The sequence below is a fragment of the Erithacus rubecula genome, assembly GCF_903797595.1.
Source record: "Erithacus rubecula genome assembly, chromosome: Z".
Taxonomy (NCBI): Eukaryota; Metazoa; Chordata; class Aves; order Passeriformes; family Muscicapidae; genus Erithacus; species Erithacus rubecula.
Genome location: NC_136661.1, coordinates 10,382,783 through 10,394,996, shown reverse-complemented (window position 1 = coordinate 10,394,996; position 12,214 = coordinate 10,382,783). Strand labels below are relative to the sequence as shown.

General features: G+C 36.5%; 1 long non-coding RNA gene across 1 annotated transcript; it reads right to left on the bottom strand.

Moving 5' to 3' along the window:
- Positions 1–9,808: 9,808 nt before the first annotated feature.
- Positions 9,809–11,636, bottom strand: LOC306814295. The gene is made up of 2 exons (XR_013777135.1): positions 11,485–11,636; positions 9,809–10,030 (listed from the first exon to the last, which is right to left on the bottom strand). It is a non-coding gene; the product is annotated as an uncharacterized lncRNA (long non-coding RNA).
- Between the last annotated feature and the right edge of the window lie 578 nt (positions 11,637–12,214).

Sequence of the window (12,214 nt, the reverse complement as noted above, 5' to 3'; positions counted from 1 at the left end):
TATTGCAGTAGAGATATTTTTATTATCTGCATGTAATCAGTGGATATAGTTGAAATGGCAAGATATACGTACCAATAACAAAGTTTGGGTAGATACAAATTTGAACAACCACGAAGGTGAATTACATATGTTGCAATTATCTGTTTTGTATGCAAAGGTTCTGTATTATGTCGAAGGTTATGGAGAAATTACTTTTTCTTTGCTTTCCTATCAGCCAGTTACTGCAACTTGTGTGTGGTACAAATCTGGGGAGACATAAGGGCACTCACCTAAATGGCTGAGCTGTGACCCAGAGGGGCCATGCACAAAGCTATGGAAAGATGGTGTTCCCTAGGCTTTCAACAAAATCCCCCCAAAACTGAGGATAGGCTTTGTGGACATTACCAATGCAGCTTTCACAGTGAGAAATATAAACACAACTTGTAACAAACTTCCTTGAAGTTTTCTTCCTCTGAGAGTTCTGTGGGAGATGTAATATCTCCTATCTCTTTCAGTGCTTCACTTAACGGTCTGTAATGAGTGAGTAAATAAGAGGAGATGAGCCTAAAAGGCAATCAAAGTAGCAGGGAATTGCCAGCATGAATGAGTGATTCTCACTGGACTAGTACATCTCAAGGAGGATACAAAGAAGATAATTTTACAAGGAATTTGATGGCGGGACTGTGGACATTGTTACATATTGACACTGGAGACAATAGAATCTGAATTTTTCTCCCCAACACTTTTCTGAGGCACATCCATTGGGCATTATGTCTCTGTAAGGTCTCCTTCTCCTTGCTGGGAAAATAAGAACACATCCAGAAAGTAATTTTGGTCATCCATGATCAGAATTAACCCTCTGGAGGCTCCTGTTGTGCTACAGACCTCATCATGTTCCTACGAAGATTTTTGGATATTTTCATAGAGTGAGATATTTCAGGGGGAATAGCTTTATCCATCCATCCATCCATCCATCCATCCATCCATCCATCCATCCATCCATCCATCCATCCATCCATCCATCCATCCATCCATATATCTGTCTGTCTGTCTATCTATCTATCTATCTATCTATCTATCTATCTATCTATCTATCTATCTATCTATCTATCTATCTATCTATCTATCTATCCACTGTAAATGTAAGACAAGTTGCATCACTGGTCACTCCTTGTATTGGGTCCTGTCATGTCAGCAAAAATATGTGTTCTGAAGAAGCTTATCTTAACACCAGCAATAAGTTGATCACTGGTAATTATGGAAGAAGCTAGATGAATAACTTTATTGATTAATACTGAAGGAGAGCTTAGAGGTACAACACGGGTTCTTATATTTTGATGTGTGGTTGAAACAACAAAGAATGTTCACTTAGCTGTTTCACAGTCTCCTTTAAGGCTGTCCTCTGAACAAAATGAAAGTACAGAGCAGGTTAAATCATTCTATGCCTGTTCAAGAGACCTGCCTTTTCCAGGAATATTGCACCTGCATTATTGAAGAGGGTTCTGCTCTGACATCTTTCTTTAGTGCACATCAGTGAGATTTTAGCCCATAATGTCACCTAAAGTGAAGTAAATAGTAGGAAAAATGTTCTGCGAATATTTGCTCAAAGTGGAAAGTGGATTTCAATTAGACCATGTTTGCAATGCTTTCACGTTTGCTTTCCAGGAACACTTGAGTGCTCAAGCTTTATTAGTATGAATAACTCATGAAAAAGTGAATGCTTACTCAAATATTCACCAAAAGCAGATTTTGAAGAGAAAACTCACTGGAGAAGTGTGTGACTAATTTTTAATAAGAAGCACTGCTGAGAATTTTACAAGGTCACAATCTCTTTGTGGACAGCTTACAAAGAGAAATAAAGGTAGTATTTGTAGATAATTTTCAGCAAATGTGCACCAACCCTAATGTAAAAAATCTCACAGGGATGTTGTCATTTTTGTAAGGCCAGTATCTGTTGTTCCTGGTTTCTATGAGATTAAATTCTTAGCTTGTTGTCTAAGGCTTGCTTCATAGAAGTTCAAGTACAGAGGGTTCCCATGAACTTAAGCAATATTTGAGATTGCTTGGTAACCTGAGGACTGGATCACTAATTCTTGCTACTGTATATAAGTCCTACTGTACTTAATACAGGTTACACTTTTAGAAAATCTTGCCTACTCTCCCACTTGTGTAATTTTAGGAATATTTTTCTTGATGATCTGGGTGAGATGCACAACATTTAACCATGTTTGTCAGTGCCTACTTTTTGCCTCATGCACTTTATTATTATATTCTATGGAACTGTATTCAAGATTTTAAAAAAGAGCAGGAAATCTGCTGGATTGTGATTTCATAAACTGGTGTGAGTTGGTGTTTTATGTCAGTGGTACTCCTTAGAGTTTAAGAGACTATTTAATATAAGAAAGAGAATTGTCCTCTGATTCCAATTAGAATACAAATCTTATGCTAAGGACCAAGAATTTAGAAAGGAAAAGAGTGCCACAAAATAAGTAATATTAATTGCAATTTTAGGCTGTCAGGAATCCAACTACAGATGAAAAAGAGTTTTCCAAATTTCCTCTTTTGACTGCTTACTTTAACATGGTCACTTTTCTTTCATAGGGGGGAGAAGAAAATTATAACCATCTCCAATTGCTATTTTTATTGTAGATGATTAGCTATCTTCTTGGACATCATGCTTCCTTTATTATAAACAAAGCCAGAAGCAGAACAAAACCAAAAACAAATAAATAAAACAAAATAAAAAAAAAAAAAAAAGAGAAATATTTTGCCTTTCACAATGCAGAAAGGAAGATTATTAGCATTCAGCTTCATTCTCGAGTGTGAACTAAATTATATGGACTTAAAAATGCAAAAATGAAGATGAATGAAACTCTCTCTTGCTTAGCGATCAAATAAAAAATAAACATTTGCCTAAAACGATTGCCATTGCTTAATACATTTTATCTGAAATAAGATACTCTATTGTATCATTTCTCACAATATGCAATACTTTGTTTTTCTGCAATATTATTTTGCTGATTTCTAAAATATTAAAACAGATACTTTTTGCCTGTTCAACAGCAATTTCTTTATATAAACAAATGCTTCTAAATGCTTTAAGAAAAGAGGTATTAAATTGGTTAAAACACAAACCATTAGTAAGCTTCCCAGAGAAAAATCTGCAAATGTGAAAACAAGAAGGGTAGAGTACAATGCACATAGTAATTATTGCAATTCATCAAATCATAGCATATGTACTACCATTGAAATTACATCACCCAAAGAGTACAGCCTTTTTACATAGCTTGAAAAATTCCTTACTTTGTTATAGTGGGATGTACAAATAATTCACTTGACCTGCCTTATGAAACATATATTCATGTTCTCTCTAAGGTCTGTATTGTATTTGCTGTTGAATTAGTTTACACTATTTCCATGTACATTCTTCCAGGGAGAAAATCAGAAAGGAACTGTTCAGATCCCCTAATTCAGTACTTTACAAGGCATTGGAAATGCTAAAATTCGCATTTTATTGTAAGATTTTATTTAAAAATTGTTCAAGGAAGCATGTAATAATTACTTAATTCCAATCCTGAATCTTTTTGCGTACAACTGTTGCCCTATGAAGACTCACTAATTGATCGGTGTAAGAACTGGAATGGAGCATTCCTTAAGCACAAAGTGAGATCTCCTTTATCCAAAGCTTCTAAACTTTTGAAAGCAGTCCACTTAAAACTGAAAAGAAAATTAGACCTTTAATTTATATGTTTATGTCTGTTATATAGTTTCTTTTAAAAAAAGTTTGTAAAATGCCTTCTTCCAGTAAATTGAATTGCAATTGAAACCAGAGTTTATCACTCATACAAGCTTTATGAAAAAGGAGTGGAAGAGCCAAAGGCACATGTAGTAATTCTGGTTTACTAATTTTTTAGTTGGACAAGTGTGCGCAATGAATTTTATACATCAAAATTTAAGTCCCGCAGTTCCTGCCCCCAGATCAGGTGAACCAGAGATCTTCAATTCCTGCTTTTCCCACTTAAAACTGAAGTAAACTGAAATTGAAGACTTGTTTTCTATTTTGTTGTTCTTTAGCAGCTTCAGTTTACTTCTTGCTTTTATGATTTTGTGAGGAAAGTCATTGGCTTCAGTAGGGTTTCTCTTGATTTATACCAGTTTAAGTAAAACTCATATTGGCTCTTTTCTCTCACTGAAGATGTTGCCCATGAGATGTGTCAGAATAATGACTCAGGAAAATGAAGTCATAGACTAGACAGGGCTCCCAGAGAACGAGCGGCCTTGCACACTTCACTGGTCCCCACATCAGTGTGCGCCGATCCTGCCGTGACGAGGATTACCTGGGGAGGTGCCTGACATTCTCCGTGCCTGCTCAATCTGTTCTGTGTGGCAATAGAGGTGATAACTGTGTTGTGGACATTTGTCCTCGAAGAGTACATTTCTCATACCAATAGGCTATTGACTTTCAGTAATTGCAAACTTAGGGAAGATTTTTATTGGTGTGCTGGAGATAAAAGATCTCTTGTCCCACTATCACAGTCTTCCACAATGATTAAACTGCAACTGGGAAAGAGACAAATTTGGTCCCCTTTTCTCACCCATCTGAACAGGGTGTTGGTATCTGCCTACATAATAAAAAAATCAGGATACAGGGATTTATTTCACAGCAGGACTTGTGCCACAGAACAGTAAGGCAGTTTGTTAATGTTCATTTGTCAATTTTTTTTGTCATAACTGGATGTTAATAAGGAATATTAAGGATGAGGGGAAAAAAGAATATCTGATTAATAGTCTTACTTTTAAAGACAATTATAAAAAAAATTAGTACTACTTTATAGAGTTAATTGTTTTGAAAGATGAATTTGACCAGTTATATTACTTGTTTAAAATATAACAAAGACACCTGGAATTATAACATCCTTTGCACAGTGGATGTCATATTACTTTTTTTGGTGATTCTGTCAATTTAGTATTTCACGTATTATTAATAATTCCTCATTACATAAAATTATTACTAAACTGGCAATTAAGTGAATGTGAAGGATCCATATGCTGAAGTGTTTGTAACATTTCAATTATGAACCTCACATCAGATGTCTTCCGGTGTACATCAATAACATTAATGAACAATCTTTTTGCCAAAACCACCCAAATGCGTTCCATTATCTTATTATATTATATATCATATTTTCACAGAGCCTTGATACATCTTAATAAATATTTAGATATTAGCTTCAGGAGTAATCAGGTAGTCTACTTTCTGGCTCTTATGGTACAAACAGGTTTCCTCATATCTCAATAGTTGTCACATCTAGACATCACTGGCAGCTTCTTGTTTCAACATGTCCTCATCAACTTGATTTTATGCTTCATATTTTCCTTTGAATTTATATTTCCTCCTTATTTTTTAAACTAAAATCTATGTTAAGGACAATTCCCTTCTCACTGTTGCTCTTCAAGGACAGATCTCTTGATCTCTTCTTCTAACTTTAACAAAATATTTGTCAGAGAGTGCCCAGCACAAACTGTGAACTGAAAATCACAATGTTGTCTTTAATGTGATAAGTGAATAAAACAAACAAGTAGTATGCATACAAAACCCCCTACTCATGCAGCTGTACTTTTCCCCTAGCAAGACATAAGGGCTACTGCTCCAAAGCAATATGTATTAAGTAAGACGTGAACTGCAGAAATGTCTCTTCTTTCATGTTTGGCTTTCTGGTTTAAACCATCCAGGTCTTATGCCATTTGTTTCCTTGTGTTTTGAGCAGACAGACTGTGGTTCTACCGAGTGCGGCACAGGTCTTGCCTACGTGCAAAAACATGAAGGAAGTTTCGTAAAAATCAGAAAAAAAACCTGCAAAAGTTTGACCAGTGATCATTACTGAGCAATACAGGCTCACTGTTCCTGTCACTTGTCCCTCTAAAAATTACATATTTGCATGTGCCAGTCTGATATTAATGCAAAAGGCACAAATATGAGATAAATAAACCCTAGATAATTTGTTTCCCATTGATCAGTGGTGATGATTTCCATGCAGATTTGTGTGTCTGCCTTTATGTCCAAAAATCTGGGCTGGAAAAGTAACATTTTAACTCTTGTGTAATGCAAGTTAGTAGTAAGTGCAGAAATACTAATGTCCACATTTATCTTAACAAAGATAGAGGTTGCTTCTGCTTGAAACTTGGATGAAGCATCTAACAAGGGCTCAACACAGAAAGATGTAGTTTATCTCTCATTTATTTTTTGACTGCGAGTTTTAAAATTCCACAGACTCCTCATCACTATTATCAAATTGTTCTCTGCATTTGTAATTTATATGCTTTCAACTTGCCCAGGAAATTTATGCAAACACAGGGATGATCATATCACATCCTGCCTTGAAGCTCGTACCATACCAATAGGAAGTGGTACAATACTTCAGTGTCTTAGCACAAGGACAATTTATTCTTTGCTTTTTCAATTTTCAGACTGGCCCATTCTTTAAAAAAATTAAATGTTACTGAAAAAGTAACCTAATATTTGAGTACTATAAAGCAGAGAGGTCCTGGGGAAGATGATGGAAAAATTTTCTTCCATATTATAAAATTTTTGGGTTGGGAATAAAAGGACTTGCTCATCCACAGGGCCGAAAGCTACAGTAACCACTCAGAACACTGTGGCTTTGTCAATAGTGTTTCATAAAAATACTAAAACACTAAGTACCTCTTGTATTGGTGAAGATAATTAACTTTTAAGAAAACAATGTGGCCCAGATTTTCAGAAGCAGATACAGATTGTAAATGTTCCAAAATTCAGATTCCTATCATCAGATTTTCAAAACTTCCTGAAAGGTTTGTGAAGAGAACATGAGGTGCAGCATTTTGTTTCAACATCATCTCTTTTTAAGCTATCTTTCTTTGAGAACTCCAAAATTAATTTATCTAAAATTATTCATAACTTCTGCTTCTCCTTCAATACTTTCTGAGAGTATTCATTGAATACAAAATTTCATGTAAGCATTTGTCTGCCCTGCTCTATATGCATAGATGACATAATGTTAGAAGTCATAACCTGTTCAGACCTCTCATTTTGTAATGTTAAAGTGGCCTTTTGGAGACAGATTTGAATTTTGGATTGGTTGAATGGTGGACTTTTGCAGAGCAGCTAGTAGCCAGAAATAGCACTGGCTCTGAAAAAACTTTACAGCATATTTTTGTCAGTCAACCAAATTTTCACAGATTTGAAAGTGGCAATATTGAGTGTTGAGCAGGTTAGAAAAATTAAAAAGGAAGAAATCAAGGTGGTTTTCCTAGTGAAGTTTTGATATGTGCACATCCTAAATTTGGTTAATTCTCCTCAATAGACTCTCATTCTCCCTCTCTCTTCATCTTTCACTCATGGACTTCTCACACAGGCACTCATTCATACATATTTTGCCCTCCAGCTTTGTTGCCTTAAGTGATCATCTGTTGCTTGTCTGTGGAAATCCCTTTTCTGCATCCTTTTCCTCTTCAGAGAACCTCTCTCCACCATGCAACAAAGTTCTCCTTGTATGAGTCTAATTCATTATTAAACTAATTCAGAAAAGCCAATTTCAGTTGGGGAATCTAACTTCTGTGAATATTCTAGCACCAAGAAGTCCTTTGGTGATCAGTTAAGTGAGCCATCCTGCAAGTTAGAGGTGCTCCAAAGTGACTTTCACTTCTGACTTAACTGAATTTTTCAAGACTGTAAAAAGTTCTACTTGCAACACAGCTCAAAGCCCAGAAATACAATACTCAATAAAAGATGCTCTTTGCACACAAAACCAGAACAAAATTAATGCAGCAAGTAATTTTATTCCAGAGCAAGTGCAACCTTTGCCTTCACTAATTGTTCCACCACTACCAGACACCAGATCAGCCCAGAAATGAGCAAAAAATATGCATGGATTTTCTGACTGTCAGTAACTGATATTTAGTTAATTGTTTCAGACAAAATACTCTTTCAAGTCTACATCTTTAAATAAGCAAGTACCCATCGTTCATTTGAGACTGACTTTTCTTAAGAAGCTAAGTAAATTCCAGAACCTTTGAATCTGAAGAGAAGTTGATGACAGCTTTGCTGTCTTTATCCTTTATCTTTTTAGAACCTTAAATGTTCAAGCATTCGGTGTTTTTTAAATTACAGTGAAATCAACATTTTTCCCATGAAAAATAAAAGAAGCCTTTTCTTTTCACAAAGTCTCGCTGGTATTGACATGTATCAATTTTTTTCCATCTCCCACAAAGGTAGAAAACTATCCTCAAAACATTCATAGCAAATGTGCCTTGCTAAAAATACTATCTAATCATCCCCTATTGGTTACATTTAGTCAACCTCACCATGTTAGCATCTGCTCTTTCAGCTTCCAGGTATTTGCCTTTCAGGTACTTTTCAAATTTTCCTTGCTTTCAGGTACTTTTCATTTGAATCTACCCAGTTCTTTCTACTCATTCTTTGTAATAACAGAATATCTGCACTTTGTGTAAGAACACAGCACCTGAAATAAAAAATAGCCCAGGACTCCATTGTGCAAGAAGCTGTACAAAAGCAGAAGCATAGAATCTTTGGGAAACATGCAGATAACACATTAATTCTATCATGGACAACAAAACAGAGCTGTATAATGTTGATCAGTGTGATGGGACGTCAACTTATCCATTAGCAGCTTCAACATTGCCAAACATCCCAGCACAAGAGAATTGCATGGTGCAATATGAGGATGGATGGAAAGTATCCATCATCACACAAAGGGGGGAAACCACAGGAGCATCTGAGAGTTAACATTTTTTTTAAAATATCTCTTTGTTCCATTTATAATCTTATTTCCCAAAAGCACAACTCTGGACATTGGGAAGACTTTCATGATACCAATGACATGTCCTACTGGTTCTGAGCCTTAAATGAGGTTTTACCTAATATTTTCTTTGAAAATCAACCACAGTTTTATATTCAAATAGAGACAAAACCTGGATACTCCCAAGGTGCTCCATAAAGCACTGACATAAATCCTTGGATTTATGTGGACCTGTCATGCAACAGGATCCTTTGGATCTTCCACACTATTCCAGCACACTGAGAATTTAATCAATGAGAATCAATTCATAGCCCAGCTTCCCTGCAATTTATTTTTCAGTATATGTGATGCAATGACAGTTTGTCTTTATGAAACTCTGATCCTAATTCCCAGGAGCTTCTGGGTGTAGGGAGATTATATAGTTTCTGCTCCCCTGTTGCTACAGGACATCTTGACTATTGTAATTCCTAGTTTTGCAGGTGCCAGAGGTAACTCTTCTCTCCTCTTTCTCTGTGGGAAATATTTGTCCCATTCTTCCTGGAGGGTGGGACCACAGCACTAGGAAGAACCATCAGCAAAAATCTGCAGCAGAGTTAAAAGGAAAAAATAAACTCTTCCATTAGAAATTTTGCCTAAAGGTGAAAAGACTTCATAAAGAAGGGAAGGGAAAGAAGTCTTTTTGCCTCCCTAAAACAATTTTTATTTAAAACAATTGCAAACCAAGCTAGAGCACCCCATACATCAACATCTAAGTCAAAATCGCTGTAATGAGCATGAGTTGCACATTACACACTTTTTTCACATAAATTTTACCTATGAAAAGGTAATGCCAGCATAAACAGAGTTAACTGTTAGTAGGTGGTAAGAATAAGTGCACTTCTTTCCTTTGTGAATGACTAGTTTGACAATATGTTGTAATGATGTTTTTCTTTTTATGGAATCGATGTGTCTGGGGAAGCAGACTATACAGTAACAAATTGGGGACTTACCAGAGGCAAAATAAAGTATGCTTGATGGACTCCTGACAGAAATAAACAGTGTAAATCAACTTTATTAACCACTCAGACATGGAGGCCAGCTGCAGTCAGTCCCCAGTGTAATAGAAGAAAACTGAAGACAAATACTATTTGGAAAATACAGAGGTATTGCTGCCAGCTCTCACAAGACACATCATTCTCAACCACTTGGTCCTCTGCTCTGCTGCCTGAATAGAGCTTCAACAGCTCCTATCCATCCTGCACAGTGGTCTTGAGCTGCAGAAGGAAAATTAAAAAGGCAAAGGACTGAGCTTCTGGTGTCTCCTGCAAGCTGCCTTTGCTGATGCACAGTTTCTCCATCACTCCCTGGGACGTGCCTGCACCTAGAGCCCTATACAAAGGAAAATAATAAGATCTAGTCTTGAGCCTATATTCAATCACCTATAACTTAATCCCTAGGCAATCTGGATACTCATCTTCCCACAACTTTATTCTCTGGAACAGTTTACAAGTAAGTGGAAATAGAGAGACTGCTGTTGACATTGCAAAAGAGCACAGTTTAACTTAAATCTGAGTTCATCAAGCTTAACTAGATTTAATTGTATTAAATTAAAGTTCTAATTCCACTCTTCATGTTGAAACAATTCAGATCTATTTTAAGATATTTTTACTAGTACTAGAATTTTTATTTGCTCTTCTTGTCCCCTGCCCTCTGCCTGGAATCTGTGTGTGTCTCAGAGGAAGACTTTCACTATATCCTCATCTCAGTACATAAAAGTTGCTGTTTTCTCCTGGATATTATGTAATGATAAATAAAGAAATGATAAAGCATTGAAATAGCATGGGGACATTTGCCCTTAACTAAAAAATCTGATATTGTTTATATCATACGATTATAGTAGATGAAACCTTGACATAAGCTGATTTCCAACAAAGGCCTCTATCATTTCCACTGGCATGTTCATCCACTTTGAAGTAAGGGCAAGTCTTTTGTTAGATTAGACCTTCCCCTTTACAGATTTATTTCTCGTTGACTCTATAATTATACAATTAAAGCTAATATAGGTAATTTAAACATTTAATTTATTTAATGGCATTGAAGAGAGTGCTTAAGGTCAGAGGAGATCTGAGGTCCTAGAGATGCACAGAAGTCATGATTCATGAGTGATTTCCTGCCTGTGGTGATAGTTAGCTGGGTGACATTGGAGGATAATGGCCAAAGGTGTGAGAAAGAAGCTGCCAGGAAAGCACCTGCTGCCAGAAGTACATGACAAACCTCAGAGAAGAAATCTTGCTCATGTAAAAACAATACATATTAAAGTTTATTTTAAAATAGGATGAGGCATAATTCCTCTTTCTTTATTATAAGGAAGGCTTTCTCTCAAACATTTCTGTTTTGATCCACATGTAGAAAACACCAACATAAACCCTGTCTGTAAACCTGGCACGTCTTCTGGAACAGTGGCTTAGGAAGCTGACTAAAACTACCAAGAAAAAAATTTGTATAACATTAATACCTATGAAGAGCTGAGCACTTGCTAATTAATGGAAATACATTAGTAGCACGAAAGATGGAAACAAATGTAAACAAATAAATAAACACAAATATTTCAAAAGTTGAGCCAAATAAATTAATTTTAATTCTACTGAAATGCATGCAATGGAAGCAAACATGTAGAAAGAAATGCCCACTCAGAAAGCAATTGGTCTTGCATCTTTGCCTATTGTACCTGTTTGTATTCCTACAAATTTCTCTGCACTCCATGTCTCAGAGGTGATGGCAATCCATGGTGGGTCAAAGATGGCAGAGGCAACTGTCTTCAACATCTTCCTCTAAGATGCCACTGGAGAAGTAGGCAGTGAGTTCTGCTGTGTTTGCACAGCCTTCCTGCAAGACCAATGAGTGAAAAGCTCTCCCTGTGAGTCTGGACATTTATATCTCTGTGTGTGTTCAAAGTCTGCCCAACATTGTGTGCTTGTGGTTGCCTTGCTGCCCTGTGTCCCCACCATGGGTCTGCTTGGGACTGGCTCTGCCATTGCTTTCAAAATGGGTTTGCCCTAATTTGTTCTCTACTGTGCCCTTCTGTGAAGAGAGCCTGTACAGAATCTGTGCTTTGTACCACACCCAAAAGCCAATTAGACCAATGCTCTATAAGAGAAGAAAATTTTGATCTCAAGGGCCTTCAGCTGGGAGATCCTATATGTACACAGAAGTTCACACACTACAGCTTGGTGTTAGCAAAAACATCTGGAATCCCTGCTTAGGTCATGTCAGGGTGGTCTGGACACTATGGGAAGTTAAAGTCAGAAGGAAGTATTCCATAGGGAAAGCAGCTCACACCTCAGCAAGAATAATATATTTCCAGAGTCCTACAGCTCCATGAAGTCTGCCATAAGTCTGTATTGGCTTGCCTCATTGAGACTTATCCCTCCAAAATCATAGGCTATGATATATCCAGT